The 25,298-nt window shown below is 40.8% G+C and overlaps 1 protein-coding gene across 3 annotated transcripts in view; it reads right to left on the bottom strand.

Annotated features, from left to right (window-relative positions):
• Window positions 1-25,298, bottom strand: part of LOC131669918 (uncharacterized) — a 1,245,201-nt gene that overhangs the window by 873,992 nt on the left and 345,911 nt on the right. For all 3 annotated transcript variants that reach the window (XM_058945134.1, XM_058945126.1, XM_058945144.1), the window contains exon 4: window positions 16,615-16,739. The gene's annotated coding sequence lies outside the window, so the exon portion shown is untranslated. The remainder of the gene's footprint in view (window positions 1-16,614; window positions 16,740-25,298) is intronic.

Raw genomic sequence — 25,298 nt, 5'->3', positions numbered from 1 at the left:
TTCCCAACGACAGACTTCCATACCACATTCAAAACAGCGTACTTGATCGATCTGCCCCGTATAATAAAAGCCGGCCGCAGCAAGATCTGCTGGTCGTACGTGTGCGCATGTCCATTGAGACGTGAAGCTATCCAGCCTCGCTTGCTCAAATCTGCACAAATACAAAAATATTAAAAAATATATAAAGTGTGTTGTATAAACAATAAAACAAATAATTACCTATAGTCAATCTTGTTGGAGCTCATTGTAGAATGTTCGTATAACCTTTCTTCTATCACACTTTACACTAGTTTACTCTGGATGCGAATGCGACTGCTGATGAGATGCAGCTCATTTTTATAATGAACGATTGAGATTTCCCCTTCCATCCTCCATTAAAAAATTCCATACATGCTATACGTGCCATACATTCCATTCATTCCATACATGCCATACATTGCATAAAAAAAATTCATTTAATTTTTATGAGTTATACATACACGTGCGCACGCGTATGCGTATGTAAAGCATACAACTTGTGGGGAATTGACTCAACGGCCTATGCGAGTGACGTCATTTAAAACTGTCGCATATACGCACTGATTTTTGTTGTTGTTATTTTTAATAACGATATTTTAATTATTTTTAATTAAGAAGAAATTACCTATCCTTTCTGTTGAATTTAATTGTTGACAATTTACATATAAATAATTAATTGTCTACATCTAATACTCTATAAGAAAAAATTAGTAACATTATTTATCAAATTTTTTTTCTCGTAATAATCTTTCGGTAATATTAAAACTGTCGCATATACGCACTGATTTTTAGACATTTTTTTGTTGTTGTTATTTTTAATAACGATATTTTAATTATTTTTAATTAAGAAGAAATTACTTGTCCTTTCTGTTGAATTTAATTGTTGACAATTTACATATAAATAATTAGTAACATTATTTATCGAATTTTTTTCTCGTAATAATCTTTCAGTAATAGATATACAGGAGAATCGAACCAAACCTCCTTTGCATCTATACGACAGTGCTCTACCGTCTGAGTCATTGTCGCTCTTTCTAAAGATAGTGCATACTAACTGTATATTATTGTATGATTTAGGAAAAAAATTATCATTTTTTTAGTATTATTTTGTACACTGAATTAAACGAACTATTTTTATTTTGTATATTTTTTAACTAATTAAAAAAAAAATACTTACCATATACTTACCTCCTCGTTTCGCTGAAAATGGAGGGGGGGGGGGGTAAGAATAAAGAAAAACACAAGGTTGAATTTATTCGTAATTTCAAATTGTTATTGTTTTAGTACTTACCTTTGCGGCTACGATATATTTGCACATACGTTTCAATAGCACTTAAAAGTGCTGATTTTTAAAAAAAATTATATTAGTTTTTTATTAAACAAATAGTTAGTCTATGTTATATTTAACCATACGTTTGAATAGCACTGACAAGTGCTGATTTATAGAAAAATAATATAAATTTTTTATTGAAAATTTAGCACTGAAAAGTGCTGTTTTAAATTGATCATGATATCGATTAACTGTCGGGATTGTACAGCTTCGTTAACTTGAAAAGAAAAAGTGACCCAGAAAAGGGCCGATCGTTCGTTCGCTGCAACTTGTCACTACCAACGGCTTGCCACCACCTACTCTTCGTCCGTTGCGTGAGAAAAAAGAGCGTACGCGCTATCGCGATCCTATATTAATACACATTGGCGTCTCTCCTCCGCACTAATCACATTTTCATTAGCTACTCCCACCACTAATTATGATCGTCTTATGCGTGCGACAAAATCAGTGCTGTCGCGTAGTCTCGCATCCCTACTCCCAAATCTTCGACCAATGACCGAAACGCCGCTAGTGTTTCAAAAGATGAATAAAAATTCGAACGCCTTGCAACGATACATCATTGTGATTTTTTTGTCGTGGAGTTAAGTTAAGTGTTTAGTCAAGTTTAGTTTAGTGTCAAGTTTAGTGAAGTAAAATGAGTGATGAACGGTTGGAAAATTTGTTTTCGTTGGACGATGCGTCGTGGCAAGACGCACTGAATGAAGCAATCGAAGCGTTAGGCGAGGACATAGATCTTTCGGAAGATGAAGTCTTCGGATTGATTGATTTACCGATACAAGAAGCAGCGGTGGACGAAGTCGTCGTCGAGCAGCCGCGAACACCTTTGCCGAGGAGGAGGAACGACGACGACGACGACATCCACGAAGCGGCAACCATTCGGATGCCGTTGACACCTCCACCTTCAATATTGTAAGTACATATTTTTTTCATTCTATTTTACCCTCTCTCTCTCATTCTGTTTTTTATAATTAATACCATTATACTAATAACACAATTATATTTAAATTTTATTAATTTATCAATATAATGTAATTAGTTATACATAAATTTTTTTAAAATAATAAGAGCATATATGTTCTTAAATTAAAAAAGAGGTTCTGTTCTTTTTTTCTGTATACTAATAACACAATTATATATCTAATAATATTGTATTAATAAATTGATAAAATTTTATATAGATAATTTATCAATTTATTAATGTAAAAGTATTATTCGTTATATAATATGTATGTACGTTCGTATATGAGAGAGAGAGTATATACTCCAATTTTAAATTTAACATTCTTTTCTCTCACGTACTTAAAATTTCTTATTTTGCTATGTCCGGTTTTCGTCGTCGTAGTCGCGTTATCGGCATAGTATAAATACAAGTGTTTCCGATTACAGCAGGCATCGTTCGCCACTCGAATTACCGCCACCGTCTCCATGCTCCCGATCGTCTTCAACGGTGAATGTGTAAGTTGAATATTTATTAAATTTTTAATATTTTTTTATTATACAGATAGATATATGAAATGATTTTTTTCAAAATAAAGAATTTTTTTTTTTTTTTTGCAGGTCTGATGACGATGACGACGACGACGTGGAGATGGTCTGCGAGGTGATTGTCTCGCGTCGACCACCACCACCACCACCATCACGACACGTGACATGCGTCGACCTGGTGATGCCTCGAGGAGCACCCGTGATCATCGACATCACAACGCCACAACAGCCGCTCTTGGTGAACTTAGTTTCACCACCAGAGATACAAGAGACGTCCTGCCGCCAACGAGAACAGGTATGATTCTTTTTTTTCTCTTTTCTTTTTTTTAATCGGCAGTAGTATGTTCTAAGTTTTTTTCATTTTTTTTTTGTTGCAGGTCGGCGATCACAACAATACCATGCCAGTATGCGAGGGCTGGGAGTGCGCACACTGCGCCGCTGGTCGCTGCAGTCGGCAGCCGCAGTGGGTGGAATCACCACCGCAGCGCAGCAGCAGGCGGCACGTCGATTGGAACGGGCCGGTCAGACACGTGGTGCGAAGATTATTCGCATCGAGGTCGTGCAGTCCCGAAGATTCCCCCGCTGTGCGCCAGCCTTCTCGATCGCCGTCGCCAGCTCCATTGAGTAGGCAGCCTTCTCGATCGCCCGCGGAATTACCAACAACGGCGCTCATGCAGAGTCTCTGCATCACGGGGAAAAAGCGCCTGCGCGTCACGGACGAAACCGTCGACGGCGCCCCGCGGTATAAAATTGCAAAATTTTTCACCGCTAATCACGATGACGACGACGACGACGACGCCGATGATGATGATGGCGATAACTAAGCGTCAGTTTTTTTTATAAATTTTTATACATTTTTTTGTATTTGTTTGTAGATTTTTTATATTTTGTTATATAATAAATAATTATTAATAGTAATGTCTTTTCTTATAAATGATTATTAATAATATGTCTTTTCTTATTTCAGCGATCACACACACACACACACACACACACACACACACATACACACACACATACACACACACACACACATACACACACACATTGATAATATATCTATATAATAAATATCTATTTATAATATTTATTAAAATTTATTGTATTAGCGCTTGGGCCCTCCCCAGCAGCAGCAGCAGCCGCCGGCGCCGCCGACGCCCCCCCCACATATCAATCGTGTGTGTAGCCAGTATACACAATACGGTATTGCCCGTGGTAACAGTGGCTGTAGCTCTAGCGGTAGAGCATCGGCCTGCGGATCCGGAGGACGCGCGTTCGATCCCCCGATCCGTCCGTTTTTTTTTCAGATAAATCTAAAAATTTTTAACACACGCACGCACACGCGCGCGCGCACACGCACACAATAGAAAAATCAAAACGCGTAACACAGAATGCGCGCGTAGTGCATAGGAATCAAATCAGTGGGAGAGGGGGGAAGTGCTGCAGAGAACGCGCACGCCACATCAGATCAAGCCACATCAGATCAACTCAGTAGTGGAGGGGGGAGTGTGTAGAACGCACCGGTATAACTCAGTAGGAGGAGGGGGAGGTGACGTGCGCATAGGAATCAAATTAGTAGGCGAGGGGGAAGAACGTACGCCACATCAGATCAACTCAGTAGGGGAGGGGGGAGTGCGCAGAACGCACCGATATAACTCAGTAGGAGGGGGGGGGGAGTCGACAGCCCACGGTCGATCGGGGGGAGGGGGAGGTGAGGTGAACATGCACACGCTTCAACTCAGTGAGCTGATACCCCTCTGAGTTGAGGCCCCTCTAGTTTACCTACTATGTACCTAAATTAGGTGGTCATGTAACAGTCACAAATGAAGAAAATCAGTTATATATTTCATTATCAATCACAAAAGATCTTCATAGCTCTGTGAGAAAGTTAGCTCAACAACGTAATATTAGCATCACTTCAACTCACATTTTGGCAGAAAAACTTAAATTTCATTCATCCAGAGTAAAGCTCGTGCGTGGTTAAATATATATATATATATTTATCCACGTTGTAACGTGGGGAATAAACCTGCAAAATGAGAAATTTATTTAAGAGCAAACTCCCACGATGCAGAGCAAACCGCCGCTCCGTTAACACGTATGTTAATACGTGTATTCGCCTTAACGTCAGCTGACTTAACTTGGTTGTCTTCGATCAAGCGGAGTTGAACTCACCTTAAGTCACGTGCCTTGTGACACACGATAAGTTTCAAGTGTAAGCGACTTTACTCCAGATCCACTTAATACCCTAGCTATAATAGGATTAAAACCTAAGCTTTTTCTAATTGTTTAAACTACTAGGAAAAATCATATGACGAAATCGGCGAATAATTTTAATAGATTTTATTAATAAAAATTACTACAGTCTTTGTCGGGCCGAAAGACTGACGCACGCGAATGGGATTTACAATCGAATAACTTTCGGTGAGAAAGAGAGAGAGAGAGAAGATACGAATATTGGCGCGATCTAACGCTCGGCGCGAATACAAAATTATCAACGCTAACGCGGTTGAACAAAATAATAAATGTATTTTGTCACGCGATAATTAAGGGAGGTGCACCTACCCTGCGGTGCAATTACGGTGATCAGCCGTAATTGTTGAAGCAAATTAAAGGTGCTCCTCCGATCCAAATCAGCTGTGCTGCCTTGATCGCAAATCCGCTGTTTAATAGCTGTCACTTATGCTGCTGCTTTTGTGATGCTGCTACTGTTGCTGCTTCCTCGCTCACCCTTGCACACGTATCCAAAATCCAAATAAACTATTTATTGGCAAATCGGTGAAACAATGTGCAAAACTATTTTGGCGGTACTACACACGTAACAGCTGAGACGTAACTGCTAATTTAAAGATCGCGCGCCCCCTCTCTCTCTCAATACTTAGAACTAACGCGCGAAAATCAGAATCGCGAACGGTTCGATTAATTGAATCGACTACCGTTGCAGCCCCCTCCAAGTCCTGACTACCCGGGCAGGACGAATACCCGCGATTCGCTGCCATCAGGAACCTGAAAGTAATAAAGAAGGAAAGGAAACAAAATAAACACTCCCTTCTTTATCTCGGCTAATTTATTTGCCCTCCAGGGCCTACATCATTGTTTGGCTACACCTGGCGCGCGATGTTTCGGGTAGCGCCAGTGTGTAGCCTTCTTCGGGCACCGCTGGGAGTTGGTCACCCCAGGCTCTCTACAGATGTAGCAGCCCCTCAGCAAACCGAGATTGAGCAGCCTCCCGACCTTGTGATGGCTGCTCAGCAGCCAGAGGGGACTGCTAGGCACTGACTCCCTGTGAGGCGGTGATGGTCACGCCTCCCACCGTGGCGGTCGCACGTCCATCCTGCGACCTGACCACGATGGTGGTATCAGGAGCCATGCGGCCGTCCACATGGACCGTGAGCGTCGGTCCAGCGTCAGTAGCTCCCGGGGCTCTCTTCTCTTGAGCCGGCGCCGGGAGCGCTGCGGAGGACTCTTGTCCGTTATCCACCCGCAGCAGGGCCTCTCCATAGGCCCTCTGACGCTGAGCCATCCCTGCCCACTCTTCGAGCAACTCTTCTGCGCCCTGGCGGCTCAAAAAGCGTCTCAGGTGCTCCTGCACCTGAGACTGGAGTTCTTGAGCGAACCGCCAGGCACTCTCCACCTCGTTGATCCCCAGACGCACGTGTCTGAAGTCGAGGAGGAGAGTAAGCTGCTCAGGGATCCGGGGATGATTGCAGACCCAGTGCGAGGCCCCACAGGTTTCCCTGGGTCCTGGGCATTGGCTCGCACTGTCCGACATAAGGGTTACGCCGGACTTGAGGGTCTGCACCCCCTGGTCCACTGTAGACTTGGGACGTTCGACACTGTCCTGGTCCTCGGTCTGTGTCGAAGCGTCCCGAGAAGCCTTCTTCGGGGCGACCCACGACGAATCCCGGAGAACCTCTGCCACCGAGGCATTGCACCGATCCCTTCGGGTGGTCCCTTCCAACTGGACCCTGGCGAAGCTCCGCAGATCTTCAATTAGCTGCGTCGCATCAGGGCCCAGTTGCAGATCTAACAACATCTGCGTGACCACCTCGAAGGTCTCCTCTTCGACGACGATTCTCCGGTCCATCTGAAACATCCAAAAAACAACAAATTTCGGATGAATCTCCCTGCGCGAAGTAAAAATCCTAACAATAGCCGCATCCCACCGAGTTATACGCTCCCTCGCGATTCTTTGTGGGAACGTCCTGGCCCTCGTCGGTTACCGCTCGGTTTTATCGGCCCAACCGTCCTTTGTACGACGGGCACGGTCTTTCGAGGCCTACCTCTCCCTCTATTCGCCTTCACGGGAGAGTTGTTGCCCCTCGCTGGACCGGTGACCGTCTCTGGAGCCTTTCGAGGTCGACCTCGACCTCTCTTATTTGGGGCAGATACCGGTAAATCCGACGCCTCGGTGGGAATTTTATCTACGGCCGTGGGGGCTGCTAATTGGACCCGCTCGCTATCCGATAAATCCCCTCCCGGATTTTCGCGCGCATTCGCGGAATCGTTCGCATCCTCCGACGGCAGTTCATCTGGCGGCTCGTGAGGTTCGATGACCTCCTCGCTTTCCCCATCCTCACCCGGACCGTATTATGGTTTAAGGTCTTTGGCATGGAAGAGCTCAGACAGGATCTCCAGCTGATTGCCTAGCCTGTACGTGTTGGAACCACAAACCTCTTCAATTACGTACGGACCGGCATATTTCGGCGCTAATTTAGCTGAAATACCTTGAGCAGCTGAAGATAGAATCCTCTTACTCTTCCAAACCCAATCTCCGACCTTAAACTCGGGTTGCCGTCTCTTCCGGTCATAATAAGCCGCCTGACGCGCAGCTTCCTCCTTTGACTTGGAGTTAGCTCTCTCCCACAAATTAGGAAGCTTCTCCATATGTTCAGCCCAATCTTCCACAGCCTGACCCTCTGAACATTCAAGGGCCTGTTGATCTTGGGTTCTTCTGAACGTCAAAGGAGGTACCGGCTGACGCCCAAACATGAGCATCGCAGGACTATATCCGGTGGCACTATGAGTTGCCGAGTTCAACGCGAAGTTGAACTCTGACAGGTGTTCATCCCAGCTCTTATGATCACGGCTTACGTAAGACGTGATCATGGTCTTGAGTGTCCTGTTTACTCGCTCTTTGGGATTCGCTTGGGGATGATACACGGGAGTCAAAGCGCGCTGGATGCCGTTCATCTGCAGGTATGAATCGACCTCCTGATTCTTAAATTCGGTTCCATTATCTGACAAGAATACCTCTGGCGCACCAAACCTAGTGACGATCCTCTCGTGTAATTCCCTTGCGATTGTCTTCCCATTGGCCTTGCGTATCGCAACACAATCTACCCAGCGAGTAAACAAGTCGATAAAGACTAAGATATACTCAAAACCTCGAGACCTTTTGGGAAATGGACCAGTGATATCACCGGCCACCACCTGCCAGGGTCGTGATACTTGTCTACGACCCATCAGCCCGCAAGGTGCTCTTTGTTCCACCTTGCACTGCTGACATACCGGGCAACTCTTTACGTACTCCCTGACCTGATCATACATTTTAGGCCAGTAGTACAAGCGCCTAGCCCTGGAGAACGTACGCTCTCGTCCTTGATGTCCTGCAGTAGGAGCATCATGGACTTCCTGGAGCACCTGGTACCTTTTCTCCCTAGGCACCGCAAGCTTCCACACTTCATCGTTGTCGATGGACCCTTCACCATCCTCATCAGGCTGATAATGATACAGTCTCCCTCCTACCACCTTCCAAGTGGGGTGAGAGTGTGGGTCCTGGCATACTTCCTGGTATTGTTGCAAATACCAGGCGTCAGTGGTCTCCGGCCGACTATTTATAGCACTCACTTCAATCCCCTCCTACTCATAGGCCCTAGATAAAGCGTCTGGCACCACATTGAGATCACCTCTTCGATATTCGATATCGAAGACATTGCCTTGCAATGCTAGCGCCCATCGCGCTAATCTTCCTGTGGGATTTCTCATATTGTGGAGCCATTTCAGGCAACTATGATCAGTGATGACCTTGAAGTGATGCCCTTCAATATACGGCCGGAAATTTCCAATGGCCCATACCACTGCCAAGCACTCTTTCTCGGAGACCGTATAATTTCTCTCAGCACTGTTGAGTGATCGGCTGGCGTATTCTATTACACGCTCCTCTCCATCGACATCCTGTGCGAGAACTGCCCCGATCCCACTGTCACTAGCATCAGTTTGCAGTACAAACTGACCGTTCGGATCGGGTGATTGCAGTATTGGGGCGGAAGTCATCGCCTCCTGCAATCTCGTGAAAGCTCGTTCTTGCTCCTCCTCCCAAGAGAAACGTACATTCTTCTTTGTCAGGCGGTTTATAGGTTCAGCGATCATGGCAAAGTCGGGTATAAAACGTCTATACCACGAGGTCATTCCCATGAATCGCTTCACCTATTTGACAGTCCGGGGTGTTGGATATTCTAATATCGGGCGTATTTTCTCGGGATCTGGTCTTACTCCGTCCTGGTTCACAAGAACTCCCAAGTACCTGACATCCGTCTTACAGAAGTGGTTTTATCTTTGTTGATGGTTAGGGCCGCACCTAGAATTCTTTTTAATACCCTTTCTAGGTGCCGCTTATGCTCCTTAAAGGACGACGAAACCACAATTACGTCGTCAAGGTAAGCGAAAGCGAATGGATCCATATCCGGGTCTATCACCTTGTCCATCAACCTCTGGAAGGTCGCTCCTGCGTATAACAGTCCGAAGGGCATTCTCTTAAATTGAAAGTGCCCTAATCCAGGAACTGTAAACGCTGATATTGGACGCGATTCTTCCTTTAAGGGAATTTGATGGTACGCACTGCTCAAGTCCAAAATAGATATGAACTTTGCATCCCTTATTCGTCCTAGTATGCCGTTCATATATGGTAAAGGGTAGGCATCAAGTTTGGTAATCGCATTTACCTTTTGGTAATTCACGCAAAACCTATATTTTCCATCTACCTTCTTTACCATTACTACTGGACTTGACCATCCGCTGGTCGCTGGTTCGATAACATCCTTTTCCAGCATATCTTTGACCAGCGTGTGCATTTCCTCTCGCACTCTATCTGAGACTGGGTAGTACTTCTGTTTGATGGGTCGAGCATTTCCAACATCTATTTCATGCTCAACCCCCACGGCACAACCTAAAGCCTGACCCCCGTCAGGAATCAATCTTCTGACGAGTTCTTCAATTTCTCCAAGCTGTGACTCCGTGGCTTCCCATAGTCCTACCGGTGCGAGGAATGCCATACCATCAATTTCAGCCACTTCCATTGGTACTTTCACTTGGGCGTCCTTAAGCCATAATTCATCCTCATCGGGATCCAAATTTGCGCGGAACTCTCTTATAAAGTTCGCGCCTACATAGCAGTCATCTGTGAGCAGCGGCGTAATGGCGACTCTGATTGTCTTCGTGATTCCCCCTACTTTAAAAGGGAACATCACGTGACCAATTATAGGGCACGGGCGTCCATCAGCAAGCCTTGCATCGCCCGCCCTGGTCACATTCAACCCGAGTCCCATCTCCGATGCCAATCTCAGCCCTAATTGACCCATGACCGTGGATGAGGCGCCGGTATCATAGAGTGCTCTAATTTTAAAGTCACCTATGTCTACCCGCAACCACCACCTGGTCTCATCCTCTGGGTCATATCCACGAGTCCCATCCTCGGCTCCTTTCATCGTGCTTTTCAGCGGCTTTTTTTCTTCCGCGGCCGCGACGACGGTGGGCTGGCTTCTACTCGTGGGTCCCTTCGGCAGAGGAGGTTTTTGTGTGGAGGGGCTCTCCCTGGAGTCTTCCCCCTCCTCGACAACCTGTATGTGGCCATCTGGTCCTTTCAGGATAACTACTCCCCTATTCTGCCGAGAGCTGACATCGGGTTCAATTGCCTTCCGCTCTAATTTACTGCTATGTCCTGGGCTCTCTTGATGCCCTCCCAGAACTTGTTTGGATCCCTGGGTCGCCGACAACTTGCTGTTTCCCATCGGCGACCCGCAGCGAGAGGTCGAATTTACTGGAGGCGCGAAGATGACCTCTTCTCTTCGCTCTCCTTGTCGTTTCCCTTGTTGCAATCTGGGCAGAACTTGCGGCTAAAACCCAGTTTGCCACAAGCGGAACACTGGAGAGGCTTAGTAAAGTCTATCTTCCGCCTCTGCCCTTCTCGCCGCTCGCCAGGAGACCTGGAAGAAGGAGAATTTTTCCTTCCTCCACGCCATCGGCTCTTACGCTGTTCTGGAGGGCTGCCTTGCTTGTCAGCGGCCAACTTGCGCAATATTCGCTCAATGCCCTCCAAACGTTCTTCCATCTTCTTATCAGAAGTGGAAGCTTGCGTAGCCGATACCGATGCTTGTTCGGTAGGCCTCCTGACGGGGTTCTCCACGCCTAGTCCGCGCTGCGGATCTCCCTCCTTTTTCGCACGCGCCTTCCCTTCGCTGGCCAGTGCAGCGGTTTGGGATTTACTACCAGCCGTTCTTTTGCTCGGCTGGTAGGCGTGCTGAGGGAAGATCGTCGAGTTGGGGTCAGCGAATACACGTGGACGGCGACCATAAGATAAGGTGTTCTGTACCTCGGTCGCCCTCCTGTTGAATTCGCGTATCGACGTCATCTCGCTCCGACGCAGCTGGATTTGGATGGTTGGAAGGAGGTTTGCATGGAGTAGGTCTAATAACCTCTCCAAGGGCATGGGCGGTTCTAGTCTATTGACAAGAGCCACCAGGTTGGATACGTAGTCTCGCACTAGTTCGTCCTCACCCTGGAACCGGTTCTGGGCTTCCTGCAACAGCCTTTGTTGCTGTTGCGTACTTGTGCCAAACCAATCCCGGGCGTCCGCGACGAACTCGTCATAACTGAGCCACTGGTACTTGTTGTTATCGTACCAGGTCCTCGCGTTATCTTCGAGGATCTCTGATACGGAACAAAGCACTTCGTCGTCAGTTAGTCCTGCACCTACGCGCAGATCCTCCAACCTCGACAGAAACGTATCTACGCTCTGTGCCCTACTGCCCGCAAACCTCAATTTCCATCCGCGGACAATTTTCCCAACATCTCGGGTTGTAGAGAGCCCTGAGAATATCTGATGTCCGGTGCCAGATGATCCGCTTCGACTCCTCTGTCGAACGGGTGCGGATCTCCCATAAACTTCCGATTCCTCTTCACCTCCTCTTCGTTGGAGGACTTCCGGTGTGGTGACGTCCCTTCTCCTTGGTATTGGTCTTGGAGGAGCCGGTGTACTCCCCGGAATCCCCGAGTCATAGTGACAGGTGTATGTGTCCTGAAAGTCCACATTACGTCCGGAGCGCGGTTGAACCGAGTCACGCTGAGAAGAACGGTTAGCACTGGCCATGTCATGCATTGAGTCTTCCAGCTCTCGAATTCGTATGCGCATGTCCTGCGCCTCGTGCTCCGCACACACCTGTAATCCCTGCAGAGTCTGAAGGGTTTCTAGGATTCGACCTACCAACTTTTGGTTACGGTCTATTCCCTCCTTCAGATACTCTATCTCTCGGAAGGCTTCACTCAAGGATAATTCTTCCTGAGGTTCCTTCCGAGTGCAGGATTCCTGCGACCTGGGGTCCGGATTGCTCCGTCTCTTCTCCCCCTTCTCCTGCTCTTGCGTGCTAAGGGCCTTCTGGATGAGTTCATCCTCTTCTTAGCGGCTGGCTTCACCCTCAGAGCCCTCATCCGGGCAGGTGAATGTCCTTGACATAGCAGTCAATGATATTCCCCCCCTATTGATGATCCTGAGGGGATGGTCGCTGTTATCATCCGCGTTGGAGTTTTCCAACTCGTCACAGACTGTGTCGAGCCACGCTTGTCGGGATCGCCTCCTGCGCCCCGCTACCTCTTTGCTGTGCGTGGTCTCTTGAAAATCTGTGGCGGTGTACTCACCCAGCAACCATCTCCCAAGCCTAGCCGCCTGTTGGATGACACTTCCATCCTTGCGCAGCTCCAAATCCTCTAAATAATGTTCGCGCTGTGCGGAGGTCAGCTCTAATGCCCAATTGTCGATTTGAGCTGACAACAGAGCCATCTTGCCTCCGCACGGGTGTAGGATGCGGTTGAGGTTTAAAATTTCGGGCTAATCGACCACTACCGCTTCCTATCACCCAAGGTATGAGCGGGGTGTACACTATTTAGTGTTACTACTTTTAATGCCTCCTTTTATAAGGCCTTTTAAAAGGAGATTATGAGCCCGTGCAGTCTCCGCAAACTTTCTATAAATATTATAAAAATATCCTACCTAAGGTCGGAGCCTGCTGTTTGCTTGCTCCGCCTGGCTAATATTTGGACTGCACGCTTGGGTCGCGCTCTCTGCTTTATCGTTGATCAGGTGTTACCAACCCCCCTTTATCCACCAAACTGTGGCTGAAATGGGTTAACACCTGATTCTCCCGTACGATCTGAAATCACTTCGACCTACCAATAATTATCGCTTTCGGCCCTTTTTACAATAATCTTAACAATTTTTAACCAAAGGTTCGAAGTGGTTTCGTTTTTTCCCCAGCAGAGGGCGTACCGCTCACGATCTCGCTCTACCACCCGCTCAAACCTTCCTAAGCGCTCGCGCAATCGTCTCTCTCTCTCGTGCGTCGATTACCTTCGACGCACTATCCTATTCGTACGACACGGGTCTTAATACCAGTTGGGCGCCATGTAACGGGGGGAATAAACCTGCAAAATGAGAAATTTATTTAAGAGCAAACACCCACGATGCAGAGCAAACCGCCGCTCCGTTAACACGTATGTTAATACGTGTATTCGCCTTAACGTCAGCTGACTTAACTTGGTTGTCTTCGATCAAGCGGAGTTGAACTCACCTTAAGTCACGTGCCTTGTGACACACGATAAGTTTCAAGTGTAAGCGACTTTACTCCAGATCCACTTAATACCCTAGCTATAATAGGATTAAAACCTAAGCTTTTTCTAATTGTTTAAACTACTAGGAAAAATCATATGACGAAATCGGCGAATAATTTTAATAGATTTTATTAATAAAAATTACTACAGTCTTTGTCGGGCCGAAAGACTGACGCACGCGAATGGGATTTACAATCGAATAACTTTCGGTGAGAAAGAGAGAGAGAGAGAAGATACGAATATTGGCGCGATCTAACGCTCGGCGCGAATACAAAATTATCAACGCTAACGCGGTTGAACAAAATAATAAATGTATTTTGTCACGCGATAATTAAGGTAGGTGCACCTACCCTGCGGTGCAATTACGGTGATCAGCCGTAATTGTTGAAGCAAATTAAAGGTGCTCCTCTGATCCAAATCAGCTGTGCTGCCTTGATCGCAAATCCGCTGTTTAATAGCTGTCGCTTATGCTGCTGCTTTTGTGATGCTGCTACTATTGCTGCTTCCTCGCTCACCCTTGCACACGTATCCAAAATCCAAATAAACTATTTATTGGCAAATCGGTGAAACAATGTGCAAAACTATTTTGGCGGTACTACACACGTAACAGCTGAGACGTAACTGCTAATTTATAAGATCGCGCGCCCCCTCTCTCTCTCAATACTTAGAACTAATGCGCGAAAATCAGAATCGCGAACGGTTCGATTAATTGAATCGACTACCGTTGCAACGTATATAAATAATAATAAATGAAGACGATCCAGATAAGCATATTGCGTTCTGTGAAAGACTAATGAACAAAATAATTGCTGAAAAGATTTTCTCAATTACATTATTTTTTCTGGTGAAGCTACTTTTGAGCTGAACGATAGTGTCAATAAACGCAATATGAGGCATTGAGGAGCGAAAAGAATCCATATTGGATGATTGACAGTCGTAGCGTTCAATATCCTTAAAAAGTTTATATTTGGAGAGGGATTATTTATAACAGAATTGTTAGACCATCTTTTATTAAAGGAAATTTTACTGCTATAAAATATGAGAACATGTTAAAAGTTCAAATAGTCCCTGCTATTCAGGAAATTGTAGGAGATACTTTTTAAAATACCTGGTTGCTACAAGATGGTGTTGCTCCGCATTATGGACGCAATGTTCGTATATACTTAAATACCATGTTTTTTAAAAAAATGAATTGGACAAAGAGGTAAGATCAAATGGCCAACGAGATGTCCCAATTTCACCCCACTTGATTTTTTCTTGTAAAGATATTTAAAAGACAGAATATATCAAACGAAACCAGCAAACATAGAATAATTAAAAGGAAATATCTCACATAAAATAGAAATACTCGAGCCAGCATTTATTGTAACGGTCCTATTTATGAGCTCCTGGACCATTTTCTCGGTTTTTCACTAAATCATGAAAACCCGCCAAACTCGCGAATCTATACCTATTAATTAGTATAGAGAATGGCGCCATCTCAAGTATTATATGATTATGTTAGGGTCATAATTAAATTTCATAACCATATAAGGAGCGTGATGTTAATCTACTCATAGATATAGATATACTGATTTTTATTGTTCAATTAAAATACATTAACGATAGTAACTTCAATGAACTAAAGTATTTTTTATGTTAATTTTAGTGCATAGATTAGAATTATGTTTTCAAGTTTTAATGTACAAATTTCATTTATTTATAATTTTGAGAATATTAATTATTGTAAGAAAGCGAATACTCTGAATTCGAGATGAAAATCTTAGGAATATGAATAGGAATTCGTTTCATTGATAACAACTTAGTTACGATTATTATCAATAAGTAAAACATTAATAATTTAAACAAATAAAATAAGATGTATCTAAAGTGTTAATTCTGTATATACTAACAAAATTGTTAGAACTGATTAAATAGATGATTAAATAGATGATTTTTACATTATAATATTTGGCCAAAAGTAAAAATTAATTATTATTCAAATATTATTAAACAATTTAAGTATTTCTTATTTATAATTATTTCTACAAGCAATAAGTTATCTTTGTAAGTTTTATAAGTTTATTTTTTTATTGTAAGTTTTACGCTATTAAATTCACTAACTTTATTCGTTAATAACTGTATCTACGATTTTTACAACAATTACGAATTACGCCTAAATTACATATATTACACTCTTTATTTTTTACACTATTTAATTTTTCTTCAGCATTATTTTTGTTGTAAATAAGAGAAAATGATCTTGCATATTTATAAAAAGATCGTAAAAAGGGCTATTCTGCGTAATTGACTCCTCAAGATTTGTGTACAAATAGGCTCGATTTTGCACAGACTAAGAAGAATAAAATATCTTTAGAATTAGTTGTAGAATATATGAAAAATTTTTTCCGATTTTTTTGAGCAACTATTTAAATAGATCTTTTGCAAAAATAAAAAAAATTTCTTGAAACGTTTTAAAAAATTACGAGTACCTTCTTCGAGAGATTCTACGAACTTTTTCTCTCTTAGTACTTTTTTCATAACCTCATCGTTATTAAGTAAAAAATTCATTAGTATATTACCAAACATTTTTTTAAACAAGCCGCTATTTTGAACACCCCCAGTTGGAAAATTGATCTGCGAACCATTGATCCTTAATACTCAAATATTTATTCCACCGGTTGATGAGGTTCCAAGTTCATCACGTACAGATATCCTTTTGAAAACTCGATTTATAAAAATGGATGAAGAAATTATTTTTTTTCAAACTGCGTTCTACAATAATAAAAAAATTTTGATATTTCTAACGTTATTTATAAGCTCTCAAAGATCGGAGTACCGTGAGTGGCGTTCTCGATTGAAACAGTTTATTGCATACTTAGCTTTAATATTACAAATAAATATAATCATCCATTCATTACCTGGAGTATATAGGGGTCATCAGGTAAATTTCCCAGCAAATGAGATGAAATATTGACTAATTTATCTGCTTTACGAAGCTTCACTATATCTAGAGGACCCGCGTCTGCAGCATTTCTAAACAGTTCTGTAATATGTAATCATCAATTAACAAAGTTTTCATTCTAAATTCCTAAAATTTTAAGCTATTTTACTCTTAAAAATAGATATTATTGATATATTTAATACATTTTTCAGAAGTATTTATAAAAAAATGTATAACGGGATGGGAAAGAAAAACGTAAATAATTCAACATCAACAAGATTTATTACCGATCCATTGACACACACATACATACGCACACACACATACACACACACACATACACACATATGTATAGGATGGTTATAAAATATTAAAGGAAATTGATATTGCCGGATTTATCTTAAAAAGTTATTTAAGATGCAATTATTATTTTCTCGTTCGATAATGAAATGATTAGATAATTAGCTTCAAAGGTCGACCAATCAGCGTGTGGCTTTGGAAGTATGTGGGATTGGAGGCGAGCGGAATGCGGTGAAAAGAGCTGATATACGCGCGCCACAGTTGAACAAAAACGATGCTCAACTTTCATCCATATCATGAGATTCCTATGCCAAAGAATCAAAATGTAAATTGATTTCACATGAATAATTGTTGATCATGGATAATTTTTTTTCAAATTTTGATGATCCTGTTTACTTGATAGAGGTGCAAGTAAGAAGAGAGGCACAAAGTTAAAATTATTACCTTTGATTCGAAGTCCGAATGATCTTGTTATTTATTTATTTTGTTTTATTAAAAAGAAGGTTTGGATTGACTCTGCATTAATAACCAGAATTCTTTAACTTATTACTTTATTAATAAAATAAGGATTATAATTATAATCATAATTGTCAACCGGCATAAAAAACCCCACTCGTAGGTGGGGGAAAAGCCATTTGGCAATCATAAATATACCAATCCGAATGATATGAATAAACAAAGGCTAAACAAAGAACAGACAAATGTTACAATACAAATACATCAACTTACATTAAGACGCGGTTGAATGGCTACTCAACTTACTGAAACCTACTCCGGTGACTTTTGCATGCGCACAATCGGGCAGGAAGGTATCACCAGGATAATAAAAAAGGCCCTCGGTAGCTCCGACGTCTCAGAAACGGGTCAGCCCTCGCTACCTTGTAGCCGAGAAGAGAGTGGGCAAAGCCGCGTGGTTGGAGGTACCCCAGAGAACACGTCTCGTCCTCTCTCAAGGCAGCAGGCTTTCCTGTCCTTGGACCTCGAAGGGTCACCGGGTTGGTTGCAGCTTCGTAGAAGCTTGAGGTAGAAGCGGGTTCGTGGTCACAACTCACACACTCAAGTTTCACAATTATATCGGCTCGAGAGAAAAGAATGGACGCAAAGCGAGAGCGAAGTAGACTCCTCTATCCTCTCAAGATAACTAGCTGTCACTCTATTAGGTCTGCCGCATTGATAATGCCGAAAACCCCTACTCTCATTAGTGGCTTCAAGCAGGAACCAATGAGAAGCCTTGAAGATGATGCATCTCTCCACCTAGATTTTCGTCTAGCCGACGTCACCGACGGCTAGTTTAGGCCTTTATGACCTCAACGTGTGCAACGTCTGTCATGCGACCGGTGACACATGTAGAGACCTTAGGGATTTTCCATACACGTGTTCAGCTGTTGGTAGAGGGATGCAATGTCCTTACTGATGATCGCAGAGATAGCGCACGAATATTGAGCGCATATATCGCGAACAGATCCGAAATAGTAAAATATAAAAATTGCCATAATGCTCGGAACGATAATGGCTATCTTTTTTATAGTTTTCATGTTATAGTAATTTGTCAAGTTTACGATTAAAAAATTGAAACTGAATTAAAAATTAAAAAAACTTAAATTTGACATGTGAACTTTATACTTTTTTTCTCGAATAATTCGCTTGAACACAGTGAAATATCATCGAAATCGATAGATTTTTTTTTCCAAATACTAATAATGATTTAGCGTACATGTTCAATTGATATAAAAATGATTGTGGCATCAATAATTAATGTTATTTATTTATTCAGTCTGCTCATAGTGTTCGCCCCGTGTGGACACACGTTCACACACTCGGATCGAGCAAGAAAAATTAGTAGCCTATAGAAATACTCTAAATTCTTAAACTATAAACTTCTTTCATTATTCTTTTTCTTTTTGTTTCTTCCTTCGTTAAGAAGAGTAAAATAGAAATTCACTATAAAAAAATACACAAAAGTCGAACAATCATTACACAGTTACAAAAACAGCCGTCATGGCTGCACCTCAAACAGAACTCGAAATCTAGAAGAGCAACTCTACCAGTGCAGAAACCAACGGTGTTGATACCGCCGAATGGAGATCTGTGAAAAGTAAACGAGGAAGAAGTAGTCCAGAAGAGAACAAAATATTCGAGAGAAGGTAGACGTTTTTAAATGGCTACTGGCTTAGTGCGTTGAACAATAAGCCACTGGAGACAAGCAATGCGTTCAACGCATTCAACCAGCACGGTAAAAACGAAGTGACAAACAACACATCTTCTGAAACTGCAATCACCAAAACATTACCAAGGCCATCGCCGATCTTCATAAGTGGCGTAGTAAACGGTATTACTTTAAAAGAATTTTTAAATAAAATAGCAAAAAATAAGTACATTCTAAAATTAATCAGTAACAACGAAATCAAAATTCAAGCCGAACCCCCAGAAAATTTTACTCCTATAGTTAAAGAATTAGAAAATAAAAATACCCTTTTCTATACCTTCCAAAAAAAAGAAAATAAACCATACAAAGTATTTTTTTTTTAAACTTACACCCTTCTGTTAATCTAGATGAATTAAAGGAAGAAATAGAGCAGTATAATCATACAGTAATAAGAATCTCAAATGTTAAATATATAGTAACAAAACAGCCTCTACCCATGTTCTTTGTTGAGTTGAAAATTAGTGAAAACAATAAAAAAATTTATGAAATTTATAAATTACTGAACCAAATAATAAGCTTTAAACCACCATATAAAAAACGGAAAATTCCCCAATGCATGCGTTGCCAAGAATACGGGCATACTAAAAATTATTGTCATAAAATCCCGGCATGTGTCAAATGCGCTGAAAACCATCTCACTTCTAACTGCCCAATAAAAACTAAAATAAAAGAAGTAAAATGTGCAAACTACAGCGAAAACCATGTAGCTAGTTATAAAGGTTGTAAAGCTAGAAAACTCCTCCAACAAAAACTTTTTCCCGCGCTAAGACCAAAGCAACCGACGCAAATTCAAACGCACGAAAATACCGTTCGACCCAACTATAGCTTTACTCAGGCTATACATAATAATAAAAACACTTGAGAAGAAGCCAAACAAACCACGTCACACCAACCTATAGTAAACAATAACAGCCAGCTATAGGAACTATGATGACTCAGCTTATGAGTAGAATGGATACACTGCTTAATCTGCTTACCACGCTTATAAATAAGATAAAATAATTTCAGAATTAAAAATTGCAATATGGAACGCAAACGGTTTAGCTCAAAGAAGTCTTGAACTAAAAACTTTTCTTATTTATTATGATATTAATATAATGCTAATATCTGAGACCCACTCTACGCATAAAAACTTTTTGAAAATTCCACACTATATTATACATAAAACTAACCACTCCGACGGAAAAGCACACAGCGGAACTGCAGTAATAATTAAAGAGACTATTCAACATCACGTAAATGAACCACATATGTACGATTACTTATAAGCAACTAATATAACATTAGAAGATAAAAATAGCTGCATACTCTTAGTATTTTCAGACGTATACTGTCCACCTACAAAAGATATTTTAATAGTTTAAGTCATCGTTATGTGGCAGGGGGTGATTATAATGCGAAATATCTTTGGTGGAGCTCTAGATCGTTCACTCCAAATCCAAAGGGTGTCAAATTGTATTCAGTGATGCAAGAAGAAAACCTTATTCCTATATCAACCGGCGAACCTACCTATTGGCCTTAGGACTTAAATAAATTACCTGATTTAATAGACTTTGCAGTAATTAAATGTATATGCCCATCGCATATTTCAGCAGAATCATGTTTTGAATTAACATCAGATCATTCTCCAATAATTATAAACTATAATCTAAAAGTCAAATTAAACATAAAAAATAGCTTTTTATATACCAAAAACACAAATTGAGATACTTATAGACAGATTCTAAATGAAAAAATAACGTGTGCCGTATCGCTTAAAACTCGGGATGAGGTTGACACTGTGATTGAAACTTTACAACAACATATTTATAAAGCTATTAATATTGCAACCCCCAACCGCATAGCCACTAAATCTGAAATACCTATCTCAAAAAGTGTACTAGAAAAACTAAAAGAAAAAAGAAAGTTAAGGAAAATATGGCAACAGCCCTGCTGAAAAAGTTTTATTGGTTTTCATTTGAAATAATTCATTTTAAGTGATAATGAATGATATTCAATGAAGTAAATGGTTTAATGTTCGAGCGATGATTAAAAGTTAATCATAATCAATGATATTTTATTGCAATAAACATGAATAGTAAAGTTTACCATTAATGTTGATCAGAATAAATAATTTTTAACAAAACTTTATCAATAAAACATTTAATAATATTTTATTGTATAATATTTTATAAATTTTAATAATTATTCCATGAAATTTTACTTAATAGTAATTTATTGAATGTTTTTTTGTAAATTTAAATGTTAATGATATTTTTTTAAATCACTTTTTGTGAATTTCAATGGCTGTGGAATGGAATAGTAATCTATCGCATTTTATTGAATCGTTTCTTATTAGTTTCAATGATTGACGGGCGAAAAAGTGTGTTAATAATATTCTTTTGAATAACTTTTTATGAATTTCAATGGTTATTGAATGGAACAGTAACCTATTGCATTTTATTGAATAGTTTCTTATCAGTTTCAATGGTTGATGGTTAAAGAAGTATGTGAAAAGTATTGTTTTGAATCATTTTTTATAAATTTCAATGTTTGTAGAACGAAAAGAGCGAGAGGTTATTTTTTTTTAATTATAAAAATTTTATTGTTAATAACAGCTTCTAATATCTTTCAAATTTTTTGGCATACGTATATAAATATTGAATGGCAATCATATTATATAATTTTAAACGATACATAATATTTTTGACTCTTAATTTATAATATTAAATTATTGTAGGGTATAAAAATATGACTTTGCATTGTATATTCTAATCATTTATTTTACAGTATTATACAGATATATTTTGCTGATAATGGAATGAATGATAGATACAAGAACTTATTTATATATCATTAAATTTCAAACGTGTTTGGTAAATGACATTAATAGCGAGCATTTCTAACGTTGACCAAGATGACTTAACAATCTACATTACTTATAGATCTTACTGATGTTTCACTGTATTCAGATTCAATTTTTTTTATATGGACCACATTTTTAAAAGGATCGTTTCAAAAAAGCTTGAAAAAATGTAACTGAAAATATGATTGATTATTATAGTCAATAATTTGCACAATTTTGCCATACTCTCCAGAGCACATTTTTACAATAGAATTATTGGTCTTTTTATCTTGGTTATATTTCTCACAGTGATAAACAGTTCCTTCGTAAATACACTTTTTATATAATGTGCAAATAATTTCTCCAAAACCGGGTATGTTTTCCATTACGCTTTTACCACAATAAGCAACTTCATCTACACGATGAAAGGATTTGTTAAACCTGACAGAGTTGAATAAACGAGAACAATAATTAATTGTTTCCTCTGATGATGGAAATTTTTTCAAATATTCTGTTTAAAATACCAGTGTTTGCAAATGTTTTAATGTATGAATATTGCTTTCAAATGGGAAAGCCGAATTGCAATAAATAGGTCCAGTTTTTCGGATTGAAGCAATTATATGTAGTATCATGTGAAAATTGTAAGTCATGTTGTCTTCTTCATAAAGTCTCGCGTAATCGATTACAAACGTCAACAGATCTATTTCGCATTGAGTCAAATCATCTACGAATGCTGTTGTTGTTAATAATATATAAGAACATTTTACAAGCAAACTTAAATGATCAAAAGCTTCTTCATTTAATGCATTGTGTTAGCAAGGAAGACTGTAGAATAACAACCAAGATCTAAGTTCCGATTCTTTCGGTTTCGCTGTACCTTTTATTATTCCACTTCTAGGTAATCGGTGGATTTCATTAGTAGATGTAATGTTTAAGAATCGTTTTTCGATCAAATCTATTTGAGCTTTGCTCAGTTTAAACTGTGATTCGCCGTTTTTCCAACTACTCAATAATGGTAAAATTATAACCAAAAGCAGTGCATGAAGATATTCATATGGGAAAGACCACACCACATCAAAATGTGGTAAGACTCTGAGTGCGCATGCACTTTTCACTCCATTGCAAATCTTACCAGAACCAGTAGCTACTTTAACATCTTTTTCATGGCTCTGGTTAGTTCTTTCTATACCACCTTGAGTAACTGGGTATCTGATTCTATGTACACTGGTTAAATATTTTCCTAGTATATAATAAAAACTGCATCCACAATAACCGTTAAATTGAATGCGATTTTGCACTATTGCTCGAGAAATAGCATCAACAATAAATCCATGTGTACAAAATTTCAGTGTATATGTTTCTTGATCATGAATTATCCTTATTCTTTCTTCGAATAAATATTAAATTTGTTTTACATAAACTTGATCTGTAACGGAGAATCTCGGCTAGGCCGATTTTGTCCGTCTGGCTCCCGCAAATGTCCGTGCGCCGCGCCGAGCTGAGAGTGTGTGCGTTTGATACACACACTCATGCTTAGATTTTTATTTACGAGGTGCTGAACATAGGCTAAGCTGACGACTGAAGCGATGGAGATGGCGCAGAAAAAGAGGGAGAGAGAGAGAGAGAGAGCGCGCTTGAATCGCGGTTGATCGCGGAAAATTCGAGAGTCTCTGCTAGGCTTTGGGCAGAGGTAGTCGCGCACGTGGATCAAACCGAAGGTCACGGTTTTCCGAAGTTGGCCCCGCGATGTCGTCGACGATTGTTCATTTTCGGAGACACGCCCGGTGCGCGAACAAGTATTAGAGTGTGAGGCTGGGTCGCGCCCATCCATGTGCCGAAGGATACCTGGCACCGATGCGTGTGGGTAACCGGCGAGGTGTGCGGGTGCGCACGCGAACAGTTTGGACGTACTGCAGTACCGAGCAACAGAGAGGCGGCGTAGACAACAGCAACAGCAATCAACGAGCGAGTTACGGATTGAGGCAGTAGCATTGTAGATTGAATAAGAGGACGAGAAAGGGATAAACAGCTGCGACAACAAACACCAGCGAGACGGTCAGCGAGAAGGAACACACCAGTGACGTCATACTGTAGAGCGCTCTAGCCGTCAGAGAGGCTGAAGGTCGAGGTCGGTGCCGTGATTTTCTCTTGTTTCTCTCTTTTTGGGCTCCAGCTTATGGGTGGTAGCACGGTAGACCTGCTGGCTACCCGGTCGATGAATTAGCGGCGGAAAGTGTTTTGTCGGGCATTTGTTGTAATATTTTGTTTTAGAAAAGGAATCGGCAGGCTGAACAGCCACCGATACACCTTCGCGTTCGCGTTTATTATTGTGCCGCTCGTAGTGTATAAGCGCGAGATCGCCGTCTTGTAACCTTTTGTTGACAATTAAAGTATTAGTGTGATAATCCGCTGTTGTGTTTATTCGCCGCTGTATCACTCCTTATCTCGATTTCGAATTTGTTCGTTTAACGTGTTTATGCTCGACACGTTATTCAGTCGTGAGAACGTCTTATGCTTCCCGAATCCCCGAATACATAATTTGTGCGGACGGCCGCGAGCTACCCAGACGGGAACGGTTGCTAATTCTCCATTATAGATCTAAATATAGGCTTAGTAAGTTACTTTTCGGCTCTATACTAGTTAAAAATAAGCCACTATTTAATATATTTTTAAATCTTAGTCTTAGCGATAAATCGTTCAAAATAACTTGCACTGGCCAGAATCCAGTTTTACCACTTTTAGTTAACGGAGCACCATCTGCACCAGCATTAACATTAATATATTTTCATTTTTACTGTTTGAATTGCTTATACGTTCGTATATTGACCCACTGTGAATATCTTGATAGATTTCGTTATCAGATGTTGGAAATTCTAGATTATGAAAAATATCTGTTCTTAACACAGGATTTGCTAGTAATTGATTTGCTTTATTTGATATCTTAAATCTAGTGATAAAAAGTAACTGGATGAATTTTTTTTATACTTTGTTTTTTTTTACAGTCACTGCAATAGCTTTTGCGATTTCTACTTCATTTGCGTTGATAGAGTATATAATAACTTTCGAGTAATCATTGCAGTAAAAATGATGTCTCACATTTTCTTCTTGCGCTGGAAAACATTTATTCATCATATATTTAGATAAGTTGAGTTTACTAAATTTTTTTCCAGCCAGTACTTTTATCAATGCAGCTAATTTTAGTTTGGCATTATCGTGTAACTTAACATCCAACGGAAATGCAGTAATCATTATGATCACATCTTGTACAGTGAGATAAGACTCATAAAACGTTGTTCTGTTGAAGTAATTGTAATTATCTTTCGTGAGTATC

The sequence above is a fragment of the Phymastichus coffea genome, unplaced genomic scaffold, assembly GCF_024137745.1.
Source record: "Phymastichus coffea isolate CEN01 unplaced genomic scaffold, Cenicafe_Pcof_1.1 PCOF00008, whole genome shotgun sequence".
NCBI classification, from domain to species: domain Eukaryota; kingdom Metazoa; phylum Arthropoda; class Insecta; order Hymenoptera; family Eulophidae; genus Phymastichus; species Phymastichus coffea.
Note: the sequence above shows the minus strand (reverse complement) of the source record. Positions and strands in the feature narration are given on the sequence as shown.